Genomic DNA, 10047 nt, shown 5'->3' with positions numbered 1-10047 from the left:
TTTTTTGAAGTTAAATAATGACTCAAATGCATCTATACCCTTAGAAGAAACCAGCAAGTCAAGTTTTTAAAGTTAAATGATGATGCCACAGATGAGAAAAAAAAAAGTTATACGTGTGTGTGTGTGTGTGTACTCACATATATATGTACATATAAAGACCTTGGTTTGAACTTACTTGAGGGAGGTGTGTGCTATATTTTGTGGAGATGATGGAGAAATAAAGGTTGAAAAGCTAAGAGCAAAGAGTAACAACAGTGGACATATGGCCATGTTTATTTCTATAGTAAATCTGTAAATAAACATAAAAGCCAGGTTAAGAAAGGGGAGGGTGTCACTGCAGATGTTTTTCATTTAATTAACAACTTAAGAAACAAAAAAATGTACAAATTCTTTCCTGTGTTCAAATTAACCTATTTTAAACTAGTCATTTTGCTTTTTATTTCTTTGGGTTTTGTTTAGATTTAGTTTAAATCACTTAACTCTGATACTATAGATTCCTTGCAGATATTTAACCTACTTCATACGAAACAGAGGTAAATGTGAGAACAAAAATGGGAGTTTCCACTGCAATAAACATAGAAACAAAATGAAGCCCCCCACCCCGCAAAAAAAAAAAAAGTCACACACACACGTTCCTAGCCTCAAAACTAAAGCAAGGTACACACATATACATTTCAAAACCCTGAAGCTGAATTGTCTGGGAGAAGATTCTTGCTTTATGGGCTGAGTTTATTTTGCTTCTGGTTATAAACAAATGTAGTGTATACACACATCTGTCCAAGAAATCTTGCACAATGTGGATTTTACATTAGGTATCATGCACAAGATTAAAAACAAGACCAAAAGGTGAAACTTTTAAAAGAGGAAAAGATAAAGGCTCCAAGGTTTAATTGCTCTGGGAAGAAGAGATCACATCCGTTGACTGAGGATCACAAAAAGGTCCAAAACGTCCATAAATATCCTTGGCTCGTACTGCAAAATAGTATTTGCTGCCAGAAACAAACTGGGTGAGAGTACAAGCCATGGGCAAGGGAAGTGCCTTTACTTCCCCAATCTTTTTCCATTGTGAGGGCACAGTGGCACTGGGTTCCTCATGGTAAGCATAGAGATGGTAACTTTCCACAGTAGCACAGCTTCGATCCACCTCCAAGACACACCATGACAGTACAATGCCATTTTGACTCTGAACTCGTGCTAACTTCAAGTGTGGCTTCTGAGGCAGAGAGGTGCTGGCAGCTTCTGGGGGCAGACGCTGTGGTTGTGGGGCTTCTGGTAAGGGTGCAGGGTGCACGGGGCGTGGGGGCTCAGTATGCACTTGTGGTGGTCGGTGATGCACTGTGAGCTGAGGACCTGCTGATCCCAGAGTTAATCCATTGTTAACAACATATGTGGTTGTTTGAGGCACTCGAACTGTAACACTGTTTTGAGGGTTGACCTGACGAACAGCAGGAGCCTGCATAACAGTTCCTCAGAGGGGAGCCTGAGGTGGTGGTGCTGGGAGAGTTGTATAAACCACCTGATGGTTTCCAGGAGCTCTTGGTACAGGGAATCTTGTAGTCACCTGAGTGACGATGTGTTACATTCACGGTGGTTGGAGCTGTAGGTAGTAAGTGTATTGTTGTTTGAGATGGTCCACTTGTTGGCACCCCTGATGCCTGAAGAGGTGGTGCTGGTTGTATGAGTTGCAATGGTCGAGACATAGGCTGAGAAGAACCCATGGCTGACACAGGAGTGTGATTTAGCTTTTTGGGGTCTTGTAAAGTTCCAGTCTCTTCATCATCCATTGTGAGATCAATGACACCACTTGAATCATTGCCAGTGGCTTTTCCACTCTGTGATGTGCTATCGGCAGCTTTTTTATTAACAGAAGCATCTACTGTTTTGTTGGTTTGGTTTTCAATCCTTGGGGTGGTAGTGCTGTTCTGTTCTGCAGAAGATGACGTACTAAAAGCAGAAATTGGAATTTTCATCTGTATAGGACCACGATTATTTGATGGACTATAGAGTCCTGATGGGCCTACTGTAGGTAAAGAAGTCCTTGTGGCTTGTACGATAGAGTGTGCTGTGGGAACAGCCTGTACAGCAAGTGTTGTTCCTAATGGTGCAGCACTGGCAGGAGAGTTCCTTTGAATACTAGGACTGGGCACAGAAGGACCATTGTTTGGTTTAGTAGGATTTGGCAAGGATGGCAAGGATACTGGATTTTTGGTAAGACCACTCACTGTAGGTGGGCTTTGCACAGAAATGAATTCAACGTTGCCGGATGGTTGGTTGGTCACTAAAGTCCCTGGATGGCTCTGTAGAAGCTGAGGCTGGGAGGATACTGCAACAGGTACATGCAAAATCACTGGCAAAGGTTGTATAGAGATTGTAGGTTGAGGATTTCCATTAGGCACCTGAGTAGTAGTAACTACTGTAGCTGTATTGGGTGCAGGAAGAACTGATGCTGCTGTCAGAGAACCTGAGGTCACTGGAGTCTGCAGCTTGGGTTGACTACTGACAACTGCTGGAGGAGTGACAAGATTGGTTGAAGACACTGTATTTACAGGAGTTTGAAAGGTTGATGGTGTACTCTCGCTTACATTTCTTTTGGACTCCAGCATCTGTCTCACCGTGCCTGCATTTCTGTAGGGTATGTTATTATTGCTATTGACATCACTTGCAGACTTTCCTGGTGATACAGGTGGGTTTGGTGGATTTTCTTGTCTTTTCTTAAGATCTTCTTTGGCTGCTCCAAAGCGTTTGGTTAACCTGGCTATCTTGGCCTGGAGTTCAGTAAGAACAGTTTTATGCCTTTTGTTACATTCAATCTTTTCTACTTGTGTCTTGAGTTCTGCCAAAGTCTTATCAAATACAGCACACTGTAATGCACACAATTTTTCTTCCAGCAACCATTGTATCACCTTTTGAAGCTTCTGGTTAATGTCTCCTTTGGCTGTAATCTTTACTTGAAATTCTGCTTCATATTCTTCTTCAATATATCGATGACGTTTGGACTGTACATTGTCCATGTCCTCTGATTTAGAACGTTTTCTTCTAGAACATTCATTTTTCTCAGAAGGTCTTTCATCTTCTTCATCTATCACTTGCTCTTCTTCCTCAGGTTTGCTGTCCTTTTCATTACTTTCTATTTCTGGCGAGCGTGTCTCATTTTGTGATATAACTTCAGACTCCTCTTTTTCCCATGGAATATCCTCTTCATCAGAGAGGACCAAAAAGGCTTCTTTTGGTAAACTCTCACTACTTTCTTGTTTAGATGGAGATCCAAAAGAACCTTCCATTTTTCTCCTCCAAATCTGGATTTGTCTCATCATTTGAAAGGAGAGAAGTTTTAGAAAAGCAAGTAAGTTCATCTTCAGCAGGAGCAAGTTTTTCCAAAATAGGGATGATTTCATCTGTCTCCATAGAATCTGCACTTTCTAAGATATTCTCATTTTTGTCGTCTTTTTAAACATTTTCATGAATGCTTTCTACAAGGTCTGTAGAATTTTCATCTTCACTCTTTTCACCATGGTCAATTTCCATACTGCTGGATATAGCCTCTTCTCCTAAAGCAAGCTCTGTAATAGGATCTTCCTCTACCTTCTTTTCGTTTTCATGAAGTAGATCTGAACAAATAATTGTATTATCTGTTTCTGCAGCTTCTTCACTGCCACCAATATTACTATCACCTTTTTTTTCTGATCAAATGAATCTTTACACTGAATTTGATCTAACTTTTCATCATCATCTTTTTTTTCAAGAAAATCATCATCTTTTTTGCTACTCTGCCCTGTATTGTCAGTTTCAGTAATTGGTTCACAAACTGGTACAGAACTTGGTTCAAAGGTGGCTTCAAAGGTTGATTCAGAAGTCAGTTCAGAGGCCAATTCACCAGAGGCCAGTTTACCAGAGGCCAGATCACCAGAAACCAGATCATCAGAGGCCAATTCGCTACAAGCAGGATCACCAGAAGATAGCACCAGGAGCTAGATCACCAGAGGCTGAATTATCAGAAGCAGGATCACCAGAACCTATTTCACCAGAGGCAGTTTCGCCAGAAACTGGTTCACCAGAAACTGGCTCACCAGAAATCACTTGAATAGAAACCGGTTCACCAGAAGTGGAATCACCAGAGCTAAGATCACCAGAGACAGGCTCCCTAGAGGAAGGATCAGCAGAGGAGGGATCAGCAGAGGAGGGATCAGCAGATGGATCACCAGAGGCAGGATCTATAGAGGCTAGTTCTTCAGAGTCTGGATCTACAGTGGCTGGATCACCAGAAGCTGGTTCAGTGGTCAGTTTAGAGGCTGATTCAGGAGTTATATTCTTAGGAGACAAAGGTTCACAACTTAAATTATCATCCTGCTTGTTTTTTACATTAACATTTAGGATACAGGACATTTCTTTCCATTCTGTTTTACTTTCTTCAGGATCAAAACAAATCTCTTCAATACCATTCACTTCCTCCTTATCTTTAATATAATCTATATTTTCCAAAGGTGAGGTTGGGTCCAAATCTCCATTTTCATGGTTGCCATTTAATAGCTTGACATCAGTTTTTAACAGTTCTTCTTTGACTTTGTACACAGCTTCAAGTTGTTGACGATCACTCACTCTCATTGTTTTTCGAGCTTTGAAGACTTTTTTCTGAGGTTCTTCTATACTATCCATTTTGAATCTTGGGGGGCGGGAGTTGAGGGAGGGGGCAACCACGTTCCTTCCTACAGAGCCATCCGGAGCAGGCGTCCCCAGCGCTGCCGCCTCAATCTTGCGCGCTTCAGTCGCCGCGCCGCCGCTGCCACTGCCGCCGCCTCCGCTGTATGTCATTTTTTGACAAATGTTTATTCATATCCCTTGAATGTTCTTGATTTTTTCTTGCTATTAAGTTATTTGTATTCCTTAGATATTTTAGATATTAACACCTTATCAGATTATGATTTTCAAAGATTATTGGAATTTCTCATCCAAATTGATTGTATTCTTTATTAAATTGAAGGCATGAATATGCTAAAAGAAGCTTGTAGACTCTTGGCTCAACACTTCCAGTTTGCTCATCTAGATGAAATATTTAAGAGTCTGGCAATCAATTATTCTAACCTTTTTATTAAAAGACAGAATTCCCACCAATTCAGTAGGGTTTTAGGTTAGTATAGTACAAGAAGGAGCAAGAAGATGGTGCAATAAATAATGTTGAAGATGTTAAGGGGCTATAGAAATTAAATTGATACAGACCAACTTTCTCATTTTAGGACTGAGTAAACAAAGCCTGGTGATGGAGATGAATTGTTATGATAATAACAGATAACATTTACAAACTGACTACTATGTGCCAGGCACTGACCTAACTGCTTGGCATGCATTATCTCATTTAATCCCCATAATAATCCTCTGGAATAGGTATATTACACCATTTTTACAGACAAGGAAGCTGAAGCACACAGAAGCTAACTTGCTTAAAAACCACATAATTAGAGGGTAAAGGAACCCAAATAATGCAAGAAAACTCTTTGGCATATTTTTCTTCTAAAAATCATTCTACCTGCTGAAAATGATTCAAACATTTTTTTTGACTGGGGATTGAAACTGGGGGTGCTTTATTACTGAGCCCTTTTTTTGTATTTTATTTTGAGATGGGGTCTCACCTAGTTGCCAAGGACCTTACTAAGTTGCTGAGGTTGGCTTTGAACTCGTGATCCTCCTGCTTCAGCCTCGCCTGCCATTGGGATTACAAGGCGTGCATCACCATGCCTGGCTTAATTTAAACTTTTAAATATGAACTGGGCCCAGCCTACCACTCTAGCCTTGTTTCCTTTCATCTTCATGTATTTTGTTCTGTAGCAAACAGTTTGCTGAATATGTCACAGGCTTTTCTTACTTGTTGCCTTGGTGGTGATGCCTTCTGTTCCCTCTCTTGCCATCTCTACAGGTCCAAATGTTACCCATCCTTTAAGACCTGGTTTAAATGTCATTCTGTTCACTTAGAAGTAACTTCAACTTCCTCTGTGTTTCAGAAACTCTTCACAATGACCTTCTGCTCAGAAAGGGCTTTTATTATGGTTTAGCCACAGAGAGGGTATGACAAAAGACTATGTTTTTGTCAGTTTCTTAAAGCCCTGACTGCCTTGCAAACTTATCATAAAGATGTAATGAGACATTGTATATGAAAGGGTAGAGTACTGTAAGGATCATCATTACATTTGGGTATCCCTTAACTTTCCAGGTTCGGGAAAGTAGAACTCCTTCAGGGTCACTTATTTTCAGGTGGGAAAATTTGCATTTCTGATGCATACTAAAGAAAATTGAAAATATCAAAGATGCATAAACAAAAGGGCCATTCATAGAAGGTAACATGGACAAATAAAATTTGACTTTCAGTGATGAGAATATGGGCAATTATGGTCTTGGGTTTCTGTTATTATGATGACTGGAAACAGTGAAGATAGTTGCTTGGAATTAATTATGTACATTCATAGTTTTTGTTTGATTTGAAAAATCTGTGTTCATTAAAAAACCCTAAGAGAGGACTTACACTCTTCATTGTTGGAGTGATAAGGCCATAGTGCTATAAATTGAAGGGTGGCTTCAGGCCCAGGTTTTATTTATGTCTGTGTGTGCACATATAATACCCACCTCCATGCTAAAGGATGACACTCAAAAGCCTTTAGAGAGACAGTGACATCTGCTATGGGGGTGTCACACTTGGGACAACTTGATTGACCATTTTTGGCATATGCTGGTCTAAATTGGCTCATCTATTGGCTAACAATCTTTTCTGAATTAGGTCCAACTCTCAGCAGGCACTTTTCCATCTGGTTAAGTTTAGATCTCAAGCTGTTTTTTTTAAAGAAAAAAAAAAACCTACCATACACCAATACTGTCTAGGCAAAAGGTTCTTACATCCATCACTCGTGTCCTCCTTTAAAAAACATTTTCATTTCCCTTTATTTTAAACTAGTATGAATGACATTGTTACTGAGACTCTTGGAGTCTGAATTTTTAAGAAGAGCAAGGATGGCTTTTTAAAGAAGACACAAAATGAAACAGGGAGGAAGAAAATGCATACATCTGCAAATACTGGTGCATTTGCATGGTAAAACAGGAAACAAGGATGTTAGGTGCCTGGATTCTCTCAGTGGAGGAAGGTATCCCTGATTAACAGCTGCTTAGTGCAGACAGAGCCTTCTGCCACATGATTCCTTCTTGTTTCTACCTCATACACTAACCTGTGGGATAGTGCATAATATTATGGAGTTACACAGATGATCAGAAGAGAGATGAAAAGCCATGTGGTATATGACATGTACCAGCAGGACAGTAAATCAGAGGCCCAAAGGCTTTGTCTTGTAATCATCTCAATAATGGTGCTGTTGACCTTTCTATAACACCCTTTGCTTCTCATTTCTTGGTATATATTCCCATAGGAGAGTTGACTGGTTTAGGTATGGAAGGTGAAAGGCCAGTTAGAGGATTGAGATACATGGTTAGTGTTTCTTTAGAATGTGTTCACAGCCCTGATATTGACAAAGCAGCCAAAGACAGAGAGCCTCTCATATCCAGTTGCTTTGTGATTCTGTCATAGGGCTGAGGTTTAGCAGGAGTCTCATGGGTGTTACAACTTTGTAAAAACACTTTTCATTTAATTCCTAGTCTGGATCTGGTTAGCAATTCCTGGGATGGTGCCAGAAGTCTAGGAGTGTTCAGTTCTTCTTCTTCTTTTTTTAATTAAGCATTTTTCGAAAAATTTTAAGTTAAGGCTCATGAGGAGTTGTAAAAATGGAAAAGACTTCCAGTGTACCTTTCACTCAGTTTTCTCCAAAAATAATATACAGCCATAAAACATCATCAAAACTAGGAAATTGAGAGTGGTTAAATACTATTAACTAGGCTATAGACCTTATTAAGATTTCATCAAGTTTTATATGCATTTGTTTTGTTTTGTTTCAGTGATGGGCTTTGACACAGGGCCTTGTGCATACTAGGCAAGGGCTCTACCACTGAACCACATCCCTAGACCTTGGGGTAATTTTTTAAATGAAATTTTATTATGTGTAACCACCACCATGTTATCAGAATATAAGAATGTTCCATTACCAGAAAGAAGCTCCCTTGCACTACCCTTTTATAATCAGTCAGACTATGGGTTTGATTTTAACTAAGTTTTAACCTCTCTGAAGTGACCCCTGTCAGGTGATACTCTCCTGAATCCTGTCTTCCAGCTCAAACCACCATGCCCATCTTCCAGGGGAACACTATTTTCCCATGAAGTTCCTAGCCCAAGTGGGAACAATTCCCTCATTGTTCGGTTTCCCTTAGCACAGCTGTAAAAAGCTGAAATTTTTTAAGACTTGAAAAAATATGAAGGAAGAACACAAAATAAACAAGAATAAGACATAAACAAAAAATCAAGCTTCCAAAGACTCTGTTTCTAATTTCACACCACTTAACTTGCTTACAAGTCTCTTAAACCATATCCCATGATTTATTCTGTCTCCTCAGATACTTGTGCTTCATTCTCCCAGACACTGGCCAATACAGCTTTCCAGACACCTTAACTGCTTACTCTCCAAGTTTCCATATGACAGGTATCGATTTGTTTCCTGTTACTTATGAGATGGTTATTCCTTCCTTCCCCTTCTTCCATCAAGTACCCACGCCTCCAACCCTATGTAGTCATCCACTGGTTATGGTTTCTCATGTTACACTTTATCCACAACTGATTGGTGACTGATAGAACTCATCCTTTAGGTGAGACCCTAATGGTAGTTTTATAGTAGTGAAATAACATCATGTTATGGTGTTTGTGTCAGTCATCTTTTCATCACTGTGATACCTGACAAGAACAACTTAGAAGAGGAAAAGTTTATTTTGGGCTCATATTTTATAGGTTCAGTCCTGACTCTATTTCTCTGGACCCAAGGTGAGGCAGAACATCATGGCAGAAGTGTGTGGTGGAATAAAGCTCATGGCAGCTAGGAAGGATGGAGTGGGGTGGAGAGAGAGAGAGAGAGAGAGAGAGAGAGAGAGAGAGAGAGAGAGAGAGAGAGAGAGCCATACTCCAGGGACCTACTTCCTCTAGCCATACTCCCATCCCCCGCCTACAGTTACCACCCAGTAGTCCATTCAAATTATTAATCCATCAAATGGATTAATTCATTGATACAGTTACAACTCCAGAAATCTCATCATTTCACCTCTGAACATTCCTACATTGCCTAACATAAGCTTTTGGGGGAACACCCCATATCCTAATCATAAAAGTCTCCATAGACTTCCATAAAGTAATCACAGCAGCACTCAAAGTTACAGGCCACATTATCACAGATTTATATCTAAGAGGGTCTTCTTTATAGATGTGAATTCATCAGAGCAAAGGACTATATTAGTTTTGTATTGCTACACAACAAATCAACATGAACTTAGCTGCTGAAAACAGCATCCACTTATAACTTCACACTTCTATAGAAGTGTAGGCATGGTGTAACTGCATTTCCTCTGCTCAGGGTCTTATAAGGCTGAAACCAGAGTGTTGGCCAGGCTGAATTCTTTTCTGGAGAGCATAGGGAATAATTTGCTACTTAGCTCATTCAGGTTGTTGGAAAATTCATTTCCTTGCAGCTGTAGGACAGAGGTCCCTATTTTTTTCAGCTAGCTGTTCTCTCAGCTCCTACAGGCTGCCCCTCTCAATTAGCATTTCACAACACGGATGTTTACATTATTTCAGGCCATATGGAGCACATCTCTCTGACTTCCTCTTCTCTACAATCAGAGAAAACTCTCTACTTTTAAAGCATTCATTTGATTAGAACAGGCCCAGTAGATAATCTTCCTATTTTAAAATCAGTTGTGTCACAAGACATAACCTAAACACAGTAGTAAAATGCATCATTTTCACAGTTCTAGGGATTATGTAGAGCATTTACATCAAGGGTAGGGAAATCTTGGCAGATACATTACAATCCTGCCTACCATAGGACATACCATTTTTCTTTTTCAAAAAAATAAAAAGTCTCATCCACAATGAATGAAATTAGCATAGCTTCCCAATTGATGTGCCATGAACAGATA

General features: G+C 39.9%; 1 pseudogene; it reads right to left on the bottom strand.

Annotated features, from left to right (window-relative positions):
- Positions 1 to 708: 708 nt before the first annotated feature.
- Positions 709 to 4718, bottom strand: LOC114081503 (activating transcription factor 7-interacting protein 1 pseudogene; annotated as a pseudogene).
- Between the last annotated feature and the right edge of the window lie 5329 nt (positions 4719 to 10047).

Source organism: Marmota flaviventris, chromosome X (assembly GCF_047511675.1).
Source record: "Marmota flaviventris isolate mMarFla1 chromosome X, mMarFla1.hap1, whole genome shotgun sequence".
NCBI lineage: Eukaryota > Metazoa > Chordata > Mammalia > Rodentia > Sciuridae > Marmota > Marmota flaviventris.
Note: the sequence above shows the minus strand (reverse complement) of the source record. Positions and strands in the feature narration are given on the sequence as shown.